Source organism: Oryctolagus cuniculus, chromosome 14 (genome assembly GCF_051225735.1).
Source record: "Oryctolagus cuniculus isolate XC-2025 breed Fujian yellow rabbit chromosome 14, ASM5122573v1, whole genome shotgun sequence".
NCBI classification, from domain to species: domain Eukaryota; kingdom Metazoa; phylum Chordata; class Mammalia; order Lagomorpha; family Leporidae; genus Oryctolagus; species Oryctolagus cuniculus.
Window position 1 is genome coordinate 91,755,519 of NC_142880.1, and position 13,451 is coordinate 91,768,969.

At 42.3% G+C, this 13,451-nt stretch overlaps 1 pseudogene; it reads left to right on the plus strand.

The window, feature by feature from the left end:
- The first annotated feature begins 10,065 nt into the window (after positions 1–10,065).
- Positions 10,066–12,905, plus strand: LOC100342044 (dnaJ homolog subfamily C member 2-like; annotated as a pseudogene).
- The last annotated feature ends 546 nt before the right edge of the window (positions 12,906–13,451 follow it).

The following is a 13,451-nucleotide window of genomic DNA, read 5'->3' on the forward strand; positions in this document are numbered from 1 at the left end:
TGGTGAGGCCTTATTTTTCTCTATTTCTCTATCTCCGGGCATTCCTATTTCTCTTATTTTACTTCTATCTGCCAACATTCCTATTTCTCTTATTTTACTTCTATACTTCTGTTTCTCTTGTCCCTGCGGCTTCCCGGCGCCCCGCACCGCAGCGGCTTCCCTGCTCTGCACAGCTTCAGCCCATGCTTCTCATATCTGCAGAGCTTCCTGCTTTGGCTTCGCGCACGCTCCGCGGTCTCCGCGCCCTTCATGCCCGCACCACGGCCTCCGTGCTAGCCCCGCGCTTCCTATCTACTCGCGCCCCGTGCACTCTCTCCCCTCGTGCCCCGCGCACTCTCTGCGCTCCGCGGCTTCCGCGAATCATGGCCTAGCTCACGTTTCTGCTACCGGTTTAGTTTTCAGTCTAAGTTCCCCGGGCTAACCTGACGAATTCCAACCTAGCTTACGTCTCCGTTTTTTGGTTTGGCTTCCCGTCTTTTGCTTCCCTAGCTAATCTGACGAACGCCAACCTAGCTTACGTCTTCGCTTTTCAGTTTGGCTTCCCGTCTTTTGCTCCCCGGGCTGACTTGACGAGTCCCAACCTAGCTTACGTCTCTGCTTCGGCCTACCCCCGCGGCTTCATTTTCCCTAGCTTATATTTTTCTCTACCCAGTACATTTCCTAGCTTTCTTCCAACAATATTTCTCTCATTTCTCCTGGCTTCTCCCCACAGTCCGTATCCGAGTCTGTTTCTTCTAGCTTTCACTTTCGCTTTCAACCTTAGAGTTCTCCTAGCTTCTCCCCTTAGTCCGTATCCGAGTCTGTTTCTTCTAGCTTTCACTTTCGCTTTTTTTTTTTTTTTGACAGGCAGAGTGGACAGTGAGAGAGAGAGACAGAGAGAAAGGTCTTCCTTTGCCGTTGGTTCACCCTCCAATGGCCGCCGCGGCCGGCGCGCTGCAGCCGGCGCACCGCGCTGATCCGATGGCAGGAGCCAGGAGCCAGGTGCTTCTCCTGGTCTCCCATGGGGTACAGGGCCCAAGCACTTGGGCCATCCTCCACTGCACTCCCTGGCCACAGCAGAGGGCTGGCCTGGAAGAGGAGCAACCGGGACAGAATCCGGCGCCCCGACCGGGACTAGAACCCGGTGTGCCGGCGCCGCTAGGCGGAGGATTAGCCTAGTGAGCCGCGGCGCCGGCCCCACTTTCACTTTCAACCTTAGATTTCTCCTAGCTTCTTCCCGTAGTCTGTATCCGAGTCTATGCCTAGGCTTTCGCTAGATTCTTTTGGCACTTTTTCTGTACGGCTTTTCCCTAGGCTCTTCCCTAGTCTCTCCAGTATTTTCCCGCTTTTTCCCTCCTAAGTTTCATATCCGAGTCACGGCACCATTATGTCGCTCCCCCATTTGCGGAGGAACGACACTGGACCCTGCGCTGTTCTTTCTGCCCAGGTTAGCTTTCTTCCCAGGTTAGCTGCCAGCCCCTCCACCTCCGTGGAGGGGCGGCACCCCCTGATGCTTTCCCCGCTTCCGCGGAGGAGTGGCACACCGCTGGCCGGCTCTCTCGGGGGCTGCTCAGATGTTCCTCAGGTGTTCCTTCAGATGTTCCTGGTGCATGTTATCTCTTTCCTCCTTTATAGTCCTCTTCCACCAATCCCAACTCTGCTGCCCACACGCCAAGCACACTGCTCTCCTGCAATCAGGAGCAGGATCAGCTCCTGCAGCTTGTCAAACTGATGAGGCAGCTGCGTAGAGGTTGTTTGGTCTTTCTCTCAGCGCCATATTGTGGGAGAGCAGATGCATAGAATAAGTCTTAATTCCAGTAGCAGTCTAGTCTCAGTTGCTCCCCACAGAGAGCAGCTATTGTGATGAAATTTTTGTAAGTTTAAAGCAGGGTAGTAATGCAACAAAAGCGACACTGAAGAGACAGGGAGAGTGTGAGACAAGGAGAAGCAGGAGAGACAGTGAGTGGGAGGAGGAATGGTGGCCATGCATTGGGTAAGCTGTGGCAGCTCCCTGAGCCAGGGTGTTTCACTCATGAGAGATTAGACAGTCTGGGTGATGCTTGGAAGCTGTGTATGTTTTCATCTTTACAGCATTATTGAGGGTAAAATGTGCAAACCATAAGTCTACAATTCATTGATTTTTACTAGAGTTCCAAAGTTATGAAATCATCACAATCCAGTTTTAAATCACCTCCATCAGCCCAGAAAAATGGACCCTGTTTGTAGAGAGTCCCCTACATTTTTGGTTTTATTTCATCCTCTTAGAATTCATTTTTGTACTTGTATCACAATGTGTGTGCTACAGTAAATCATGTTTATAATGTATAAATAAAAATATGAGCAATGGTGAATTGAGAATTTATTGAGCCCTCAACAAAGTATTACTAATGGAATATGAAATCTCAACGTTCCAACTAGGTTCGGATTGTGAGAGGAAAGGGGCAGACAGGTACCTAGGGCAACTTTCTTAATGGTAGAGATATGACTAGAAATCTTAGGTTAAGATATGTGCAGGAATGAAATGCATGTATAATAACATTTTGATTTTAAAAGAAAACACTAAGCAATTTAAAACATTTGTTGAAAGAACCAGGTGAGGCCAGCGCCACGGCTCATTAGGCTAATCCTCCACCTGCGGCGCCGGCACACCGGGTTCTAGTCCTGGTCGGGGTGCCGGATTCTGTCCCAGTTACCCCTCTTCCAGGCCAGCTCTCTGCTGTGGCCAGGGAGTGCAGTGGAGGATGGCCCAAGTGCTTGGGCCCTGCACCCCATGGGAGACCAGGAGAAGCACCTGGCTCCTGCCTTCGGATCAGCATGGTGCGCCGGCCGCAGAGCGCTGGCCGCGGCAGCCATTGGAGGGTGAACCAATGGCAAAAGGAAGACCTTTCTCTCTGTCTCTCTTTCTCACTGTCCACTATGCCTGTCAAAAAAAAAAAAAAAAAAAAAGAAAGAAAGAAAGAAAGGAAGGAAGAAAGAAAGAACTAGGTGAATGCTAGCATAATCACAAAAGAAAATATATTCATTCCAGAGACACTAACACAGCCTATTATTTCTCTTACTAGAGGTGAAAGGCTGGTGTTTTGACAAATTCTGCCACAACGGTTTCCCATTTGCTACAAAAATACATCTTATCTGCCTTGCTTTCTAGTTTCTCCATGTTCCTTGCTCCGATTGCTTCAAATTATAAAGTTGCATTGCACAATAAACACACAACTAAACTTTTCCTCACCAAAAACTCATACTTAATAGATTGTGGTAGCAATTAAGTGTTAGTTTTCCTCTACAACCTTTGGGAGCACCAAGTGGGACTTGCAGCAGTCTTGTCAAACAGGGCAGATTGTTGGTATCACCCAATGACCCTCTGACACCAGGCACATCAGTTCTGTACAGCACACAGACAATTCTCATCCATAAAAGGCTTAATAATATAAAAAGTCTCCCTTCACACTACATGAAGCTCCTCAAATTGAGTCCTTTTTTTTTTAATTTGACAGGTAGAGTTATAGACAGTGAAAGAGAGAGAGACAGAAAGGTCTTCCTTCTGTTGGTTCACTCCCCTAATGCCTGCCATGGCCGGCGCTGTGCCGATCCAAAGCCAGGAGCCAGGTGCTTCTTCCTGGTCTCCCATGCGGGTACAGGGGCCCAAGCACTTGGGCCATCCTCCATTGCCCTCCCAGGCCACAGCAGAGAGCTGGACTGGAAGAGGAGTAATCGGGACTAGAACCCGGCGCCCATATGGGATGCTGGCACCACAGGCAGAGGATTAACCAAGTGAGCCCAAATTGAGTCTTAAAAGTCACTGAATGTGGGCAGGCATTATTGTATAGTAGGTTAAATCATCACTTCCAATGGCCACATGAGAGTGCCTGGTTTGAGTCCCCCACTACTCTGCTTCAGATCCAGCTTCTTGCTAATTCACATAGGAGGCAATGGATGACTGCCCAAGTACTTTGGCTCCTGTCACCCATATGGGAGACCAAATGGAGTTCCAGGATCCTGGTTTCTGCCTTGCCAAGCCCCCAATATTGTAGACATTTAGGTAGGAAGAGAACCAGCAAGTGGAAGACATCTCTTTCTGCCTCCCATCCCGTATGTGCATGTGTGTGTGTGTGTGTGTGTGTCTGTTACTCTTTCAATTAAATAATGTATTAGAAAATCATTGAACTGTAAAGTTTGCATGGCTATCTACTCTTATCACTTCAGAATATTATATCATGGAATGTAGCCTTCCTCAAAGGTTTAAAAAATTTCCAAAGACCTTATTGAAGTATTATCATAAAAGGAAAATTAAAGCATTAAAACATGCCCCTTAAATTCTGTCTAGAAAGCAATAACATTATTCATGCAAATTTATCTAATACTTTGACCTTCTTTGATAAATCTGGCACCAACAATGGGATCCACATATTGTGAGGCTTCGTGCAAAGGACAAAGTGAAGAACAGAAGAAGAGGAACTTAATTCAATACTAATCTTCTCTGATGATTTCCCAAGCTATAAACTAGGAATCCTTTTCATGCCTGAGGGATAAGAGCAGAAGGAAGCAGAGATACCCAGACATTTTCGCTGCCCAGGAAACATCAAGACAGACATGCATCGTCAAGCCAATTTCTTGCTTTTGCCTCTGGTAATGGCACCCATCTGGCTAATAATTCCTCCTCTAATTGAGCAGATAATACAACATAGATAAAATAAGAAGAATCCATTCCAGCACTGCTCTTCCTGGGTAGTTGAGTGGAAACCTCTCCTCTCCAGCTGAAACATCACAGAAGGGTAGTATGTCACTCTCCAGACACCACATGAAGTAGCATTAAAAAGCACATTACAGAGGATAACATGTTATGTACAAGTGGAATTTATTCCAGTAATACAATAATTGGTCAATGTCAGGAAATCTATTCTATCATGTGATCCATGCAGAAAAATCAGTTCCTCACACAATTCATGAGGATAAACTTATAAATGAATCCATGTTTAAAGGTGAAAATGAATTTACACAAGTGTTCCAGAAAACATAGGCAAAAACATAGGCGTGTAGAAATTTTTCCTACAACTCAAAATTCAAATGCAATAAGGAAAAAAGAATGATATGTTTGGAAGGGAAAAAATGGGGTATGACCAAAAACATAAGCAACAAATGCAGCAATAGTCAGACTTGGGGAAAAAAATACAAAGAGTCTGTGAACTTCTAAAAAATAAGATAAATAGGGACCAGCGCTGTGGTGCAGCAGATTAAAGCCCCCGATTGAAGTGCTGGCATCCATACGTGTGCTGGTTCTAGTCCAGCTGCTCCACTTCCAATCCAGCTCTCTGCTATGGCCTGGGAAAACAGTGGAAGATGGACCAAGTCCTTGGGCCCGTGCACCCATGTGGGATACTTGGAAGAAGTTCCTGGCTTGAGCTCTTGGCTCAGCTCTGGCCATTGCAGCCATTTGGAGAATGAACCAGCAGATGGAAGACCTCTCTCTCTGTCTCTACCTCTCTGTAACTCTTTCAAATAAATAAAAATAAATCTTAAATAAGATAAATATCAATGTAGTAAAACAGGCAAATACATGAAAAAGCAGTTCCTAGAAAACGTAGAACAAAATTTGTTGTGTTGTATGTGAAAGGAAGCCCAATCTTTAGGATTCATCCATCTTCAGGATGTCTTATAACATAATGACTGCAAGTTAAAATTAACCTGTGATGTAATTTTTCATCTATTAGATTGGCAGAGTACAATCATTAACAGCATGTAGTACTAGCTGTGAATTCATGTGCACTTCTGATGTACATATAAGAACATCCAATTCGTTCTTGGATATGGCACTAAAAGCACAGGCAACCAAGCAAAAACAGACAAATGGAACTACTTCAATCTGCATAGCAAAGGAAGCACTAGAGTGAAGGAAGAACTTTCACAATGGAAGAAGTTATTTGTCAATCATATAGCTGATTAGGGTGTATTACCCAAAGTAAACATGAAAGTCCTACAACTCACTGTTAAAGATTTTTTAAATGGCAGAATTAGACATTTTGCCACAAACAACAAACTGCTGATAAGAATACCAAAATGGGTTCAATATCAATTATCGTCAAGAATACCCTATGACCAGTAATCCTACTGTTAATCTACCCAAACAAAATGAAATCAGCATACTAAAACGTTATCTGTACCCCATATTCACGGCAGCTCAATTCACAATACCTAAGATAGGGAATCAATCCAGATGTCCATCAACTGATGACTGGATAAAGAAATTATGGAATAGATATACTATGGAACACTACTCAGTAGTTAAAGAAATGGAATCCTGCCTTTTCCAACGAAATGGATGTAATTGGAAACCATTATACTTAGGGAAATGAGCCAGCATAAAGAGAATGAAAAGTACTGTTAAAAGTAGAAGGAAAAAGTTTGACTCAAGTACAGAAGTAAACAAGATAAGGAGATGAGTCTGTACAACCTTGGGTGAACACAGAGAGTGCCCTCTGTTCTTCCAAACAATGTTCTAATCAAATTGTGTGGGAATATGGCCTTGGACAGGCCAGTTCACAGACAACTTTAAAAACATTTGCCTCTGGCTGATTAGCAGCACTGCTAAGGTTAAGGTCAGGTAAGGGATTACATAAGAAAAGGGTATAAAAGTAAAAAGAAAAACCAATGAAAGTGGTACTGATTGCTGCCAGAATGCTACATGCATTGCCCGTGATGCCTTATTCTGGTGCTGTGGTTGTAAGTTTCTAACAGATGAGAGTCTTTGTAAATCAACCTTATCTTTCTACTTTCATTGGTATGTAGACATGTTGCCCTTGACGCTTTATTCTGGTGCTGTGGTTTTAAGTTTCTAACAGACAGGAGTCTTTGTAAATAAATCTTATCTTCCTACTTTCAAGGGTATGTGGATGTTTATTCATGAATTGAGCCTCTAATATTAAAGTCTGTGCACAGCTCTTGGCCATATCACTATCTGGTCAAAACAGCCGGTCCCAAGAGAAAATACCATATGTTTTCTGATCTTTGGTAACTAATAGAGTACCTAAAATGTAATGTATAGGAGTGAAATTGACATTTTGAGATCCAATGATTATTTACAGCCCTTGTCTCTACTGTTGATGAACAATGTTTTTTTTTTTTTTTTTCCATACTGTTTGTTGAACTCTGTACTTATGGTAGGGTTGATCTTATGAATATAAAGTAAATTGAAATAGATCTTTGTAAAATTTAAGAATGGGAATAGGAGCAAGAAGAGGAAGAAGGGTGGCAAAATAGTGTGAGGTGGGATGGGAAGAATCATGTTCCTAAACCTATATATATGAAACACATAAAATTTGTATACCTTCAATAAAAGTAAAAGGAAAAAAAAAACTGTATCAGCTTACATATTTTTAGATGAAAGTACAACTATTGATGAGGATGTGGAGAGAAAGGATCCTTGGTGAGCATGTGAAATGTCACCACTTCTGTGGGAAACAATATGAAGGTTCCTCATAAAATAACTGAAACACCCATAGGACCCAGCAATCTCTTATCTGAGTAGTGCCTATCCATGGGAGAGATATTTGAGAAACAAAGCTCAATTTAGCTTGTGATTGTTCATCTTTTGGAAACCTGTCCCAAAGATAAAGTGACAGGAAATTAGGATATACACTTAAATCTGTTTATTTCATCACTATAATAGAAAAAAACATGAAAAATAAATCCATGTATGGAGGTCTGTTTGCAGAAATGAAGACATAGCTTTCCAGGAAGTACTATGTAGTTTGAAAAGAAGCAAAAAATACCTCTATACCTTGTCCCGGAGTGATCTTTAGTACATATTAACTGTAACCAAACAAGGTGAAGTGAAGTATATAAAGTGTGAACCAATCACCTGAGAAACGGAGGGATGTGAGTATAAGTCAGTACGCTTTCGGCTGCACTTCATTCATTCTTCAGAGTTAAGGGCTACATCATTTATGTGACTTGATACAAGCACCGTGATTTGACAAAAAATCACAAGATTTCTCAGTGGGTAGCAAATATAAGCCTCCATTGACAAATGATAGAAGCATGACATTTATACTAAATTAAACCAATTAGATTACGCAATAACATTTCAAGAAAAACTTTTAAAACTCTATATTATAAAAATTTTTGTAGAAAATCCAGAAGCCAATTAATATTGATTCTTTCATTCATTAGTGAATGAATTTCTCTGAGCTCTGTTCTCAGTGAACAATCATGCATCGAACTGCAATAATATAGCATACTATACATGAAAATATAGCCAAAAAATATGGTAGCAAATAATTTTGATCCTCTTCAGACTGAAAGAATCACTGTTAGGTCAGAGATTTGCATGAATTACTTTGTAAATCAGTTGTGAAAAAATAAGTTCTTTAAGCAATATGTGCATCTACATGGAAATTAAGCAGAGCTGCTTCTCCTGTGATTACCGAGAAATCTCCATTTAAAAACATGGGCGTTGACAGAAATTCATTTTGTAGCAGGCTGCGGTTCAATTTTTTTCTTGGAAGAGGTTGCGTTTCTGATGTAACATCAGTCCATAATGCACAAAGAAGACATTATAAAAGCTCCTTGTACCTGATCCATTAAATCATAATACTTAACAGGCATTATTCTAGCATAAAGGTTTGTTTCCATTCCATTGTTAAAGCTATTCTAAAATATACTTTGTGTATGGAACAAAGATAATTGCTTCTGAATTTCACCCTCCGTTCGATAATTTAATAAACTTGTTAACATGCTAGGTTTTCTCCATATCTCCTTGCTGTTTCATGTTGGAGTGACTCAACGCTCAGCCCTTCTCTATCTTCCTTGCTTCTCTCTATTCTATGACTTTATTTTTTTTAAAGATTTATTTTTATTTATTTGAAATACAAAGTTACAGAGAGGTAGAGGTAGAGAGAGAGGTCTTCCATTCTCTGGTTCACTCCTGAGATGGCCACAACAGCCGAAGCTGCGCCAATCCGAAGCCAGGAGCCAGGAGCCTCTTTCTGGTCTCCCAAATGGGTGCAAGACTTGGACCATCCTCCACTGCTTCCCCAGGTCACAGCAGAGAGCTGGATTGAAGAGAAGCAGCCGCAACTAGAACCGGCACCCACATGGGATGCTGGCGCCGCAGGCCAGGGCTTTAACCCACTGCGCCACAGTGCCAGCCCCCTATTCTATGACTTTAAATCCCTGCTATTTACGGATGACACCCACATTTGTACCACGAGATCACATCTCTTCCTGGAACTCCCACGGTCCTGTCAGTGACTTCCTTCTTACCATCTCCACTGGAGCATGTAACAAGTTATATATGTTGGTCTTAATGTGTAAGAAACTGAACTGGATAATCCCCTCAAATCGGGTTTCATTCCCCATTTCTGTTGGTGAATCCACATTCCATTTCCCACGTAAGAAGTCTGGTATTGATTCCTGAACCCACTCTTTCTACAGAAATTTGGCTCTAATCTGTGAAGAAACATCACGGTGGCACTTCTACCTTTGAAACACGTCTGTGATTTGGCCACTTACGAAAACCTTCTCTACCACCATTAAGGGTCAAGCCACTATCATTCCATTCATCAGCTATGAAATGGTTTGTGTAACACAGAACGGTCTATGTTTCCAACCTTGAACCCTGGAAGCCTTCTCTTAACTTAGCATTCAGTACTTGGAGACATAAATGACATCGTGCCAATCCTTTTATCAAGCTCTCCTGTAACTAGGTTTTTCTGAGATCAAAAGAGAAATTCCTGGCTGCAAGATACTTTTCAATTTGTCTTCAGTATTCGCCAGTGTTTTTCTTCCATTTAAATCTCCATGACCACGAAAGCTCCATCCCAGAAGTGCTTACTGGTTGTCTCCATGTGCTGGTTCCTGGGCGCCATAGAGCCAAGGCGGGAGGCTCAGACGCTGAGGTAGAACTGTAAGGGGTGCCAAGCGCCCTCCACCCAGGACATGAACTGGTATCTTGGGTGCTTAGATGCAGGCCATCATACTGCTGTTGCACAGTGCCACCAACAGCCAGGGCACCGCCATTGCCCACGCTCTGACCTCTGGCACTGGCGGATAAGAGAGAGTTATCCCAAGTCAGAAGAGGAAGAATTGCATTCAGAAGAATTTCCCATGATGGAAACACTTGATCCCAAAGACTGGAAGAATCAAGATCATTATGCAGTTCTTGGTCTTGGCCATGTAAGATACAAAACTATGCAGAGACAGATCAAAGCAGCACATACGGTAACGGTTTTAAATCACCCAGACAAATGGAAAGCAGCTGGTGAACCAATAAGAGACAATAATACTACTTCACCCACTTATGAAATGTTATCTGATCCAGTGAAAAGATGGGCATTTAACAGCGCAGATCCTTTTTTTTTAAACTTTTATTTAGTAGATATAAATTTTCAAAGTACAGTTTATGGATTACAATGGCTCCCCCCACCATAATTTCCCTCCCACCAGCAACCCTCCCATCTCCCACTCCCTCTCCCATTCCATTCACATCAAGATTCATTTTCAATTATCTTAATATATACTAAATTGATCTTCTGTATATAAAGTAAAGATTTCATCAGTTTGCCCCCACACAGAACACAAAGTACAAAATACTGTTTGAGCACTAGTCATATCATTAATTCACATTGAACTACACATTAAGGACAGAGATCCTACATGAGGAGTAGGTGCACAGTGACTCCTGTTGTTGACTTAACAAATTGACACTGTTGTTTAAGGCGTCAGCAATCTCCCCAGGCTCCAGTCATGAGTTGCCAAGGCCATGGAAGCCCCCTGAGCTCACTGACTTTGATTTCAACAAGGCCATAGTCAAAGTGAAAGTTCTCTCCTCCCTTCAGAGAAAGGTACCTCCTTCTTTGATGACCTGTTCTTTTCACTGGGATCTCACTCACAGAGATCTTTCATTTAGGTTTTTTTTTTTTTTTTTTTTTTTTTTTTTTTTTTTTTTGCCAGAGTGTCTTGGCTTTCCATGCTTGAAATACTCTCATGGGCTCTTTAGCCAGATCTGAATGCCTTAAGGGCTTATTCTGAGGCCAGAGTGCTGTTTAGGACATCTACCATTTTATGAGTCTGCTGTGTAGCTGGCTTCCCATGTTGGATTGTTCCCTCCCCTTTTTATTCTATCAGTTAGTATTAGCAGACACTAGTCTTGTTTGTGTGATCCCTTTGACTCTTAGGCCTATCATTATGATCTATTGTGACCTGAAATTGATCACTTGGACTAGTGAGATGGCATTGGTACATGCAACCTTGATGGGATTGAATTGGTATCCCCTGGCATATTTCTAACTCCACCGCTTGGGGCAAGTCAGCTTGAGAATGTCCCAAATTGTATATCCCCTCCCTCTTATTCCCACTCTTATATTTAACAGCGATCACTTTTCAGTTAACTTTGAACACCTAAGAATAATTGTGCGTTAATTACAGAGCTCAACCAATAGTATTAAGTAGATCAAAAAAATACTAAAGGGATAAAGTATTAAATTGTACATCAACAGTGATGACAAGGGCTGATCAAGTCACTGTTTCTCATAGTGTCCCTTTCACTTCACCAGGTTTCCTTTTTGATGCTCGGCCAGTTGTCACCGATCAGGTCCTACTTTCAATAACTCTGTTCCTTCTAATAATGAAGCAAAGGACAATTTCATTGAAGTATTTTCCCCAGTGTTTGAAAGAAATTCTAGATGGAAAAATAAGAAAAAAATTTCCCTAAACGTGGTGATATGAATTCTTCATTTGAAGATGTAGATGCATTTCATTCTTTCTGGTATAATTTTGATTCTTAGAATTTTCTTACTTAGATGAAAAAGAAAAGGAAAAAGCCGAATGTCACGATGAGAGGAGATGGATTGAAAAGCGGAATGGAACAAACAGGGCTCAAAGACAAAAGGAAATGAATATTAGTTGACAATACATATAGCTGTGATCCAAGAATAAAAAAAATTTAAGGAAGAAAAAGCCAAGAAAGAAGCAGAAGAGAGAAAAACCAGCAGCAAAACAGAAGAAGCAAGAAGCTAAAGAAAAACAAAGACAAGCTGAATTAGAAGCTGCTTGGTTAGCTAAGGAGAAAGAAGAAGGTAGACAGCAAGTGTTAATGGCAAAGAAGGAGAAATCCAGAAAAAAAGCCATTAAAATGGAAAGGCACAAACTTCGAAACTCATGCAAGAGCTGGAATCACTTTTCTGACAACGAGGCAGAGCAGGTTAAAATGATGGAAGAAGTGGACAAACTCCATGATCAGCTGGAATTAGCAAGCTTACTGTGCTTGAATGAAACACATCACCCACGAAGTAAGTAGGAAAGACAGCTCTCGAAAAACCAGAAGAAATAAATGAGAAAATCAGAAAAGAGAAAGAGGAAGCTGAGGCTCATATGCAACAAGCATCTACGAGTGTGGAGAAATCAACTGGTGGGGGTGGAAGTGGCAGTAAAAATTGGTCTGAAGATGATCTGTAGTAACTAATTAAAGCTGTCAATCTCTTCCCTGCTGAAGCAAATTCAAGATGCGAAGTTATTGCTAGTTACATGAACATGCATTCTTCTGGAGTCAGAAGAACTGCCAAGGCAGAGTCTTCAAAAACTTGACCCTCATCAGCAAGATGACATAAACAAAAAGGGTTTTGATAAATTCAAAAAAGAATATGCAGTGGTGCCTCAGGCAGACAATGCAACACCTACGCATGGACCTCGAATCATTCTGAATAGAAAGTCCACGCACAGATTTCATCCATGGACAGCGGAAGCACAGAGGCTTCTGGAACAGGCTTTGGAGACGTACCCAGTAAATACAGCTCAGAGATGGAAAAATAGCAGAAGCAGTCCCTGGTAGGACGAAGAGGGACTGCATGAAACGGTCTGAGGAACTTCGAGATGGTACAGCGAAGAACGCTGCTCAGGAGCAAGGGCTGTAAGCAAATAGAACCAAGAAATGACTTTCTGACAGTCTTTGTCGAGTGTGAATTTTTATAATAAAATAAAAAATACTATACAGATTCTATTTATTTATTTTTGACAGGAAGAGTTAGACAGTGAGAGAGACAGAAATGTCTTCCTTTTTCCGTTGGTTAACCACCCAATGGCTGCTGCAGCCAGTGCTGCAGTCGGTGCACTGCGTCGATCTGAAGCCAGGAGCCAGGTGCTTCCTCCTGGTTTCCCGTTTGGGTGCAGGGCCCAAGCACTTGGGCCATCCTCCACTGCACTCCCGGGCCACAGCAGAGAGCTGGCCTGGAAGAGGGGCAACCGGGACAGAATCCGATGCCTCAACCTGGACTAGAACCTGGGGTGCCGGCGCCGCAGGTGGAGGATTAGCCTAGTGAGCTGTGGTGCCGGCCAGATTCTCTTTCTTAAAACCATACTTACAGTAATTTGAGAAATGTGCTGCTTCCAATACAATCTCTCAGAGCATAAATATCAACCATCTGACCAAAAAAACCAAAATCTGCACACAGACCCAACCCACACACACAAGGGAACCTCAA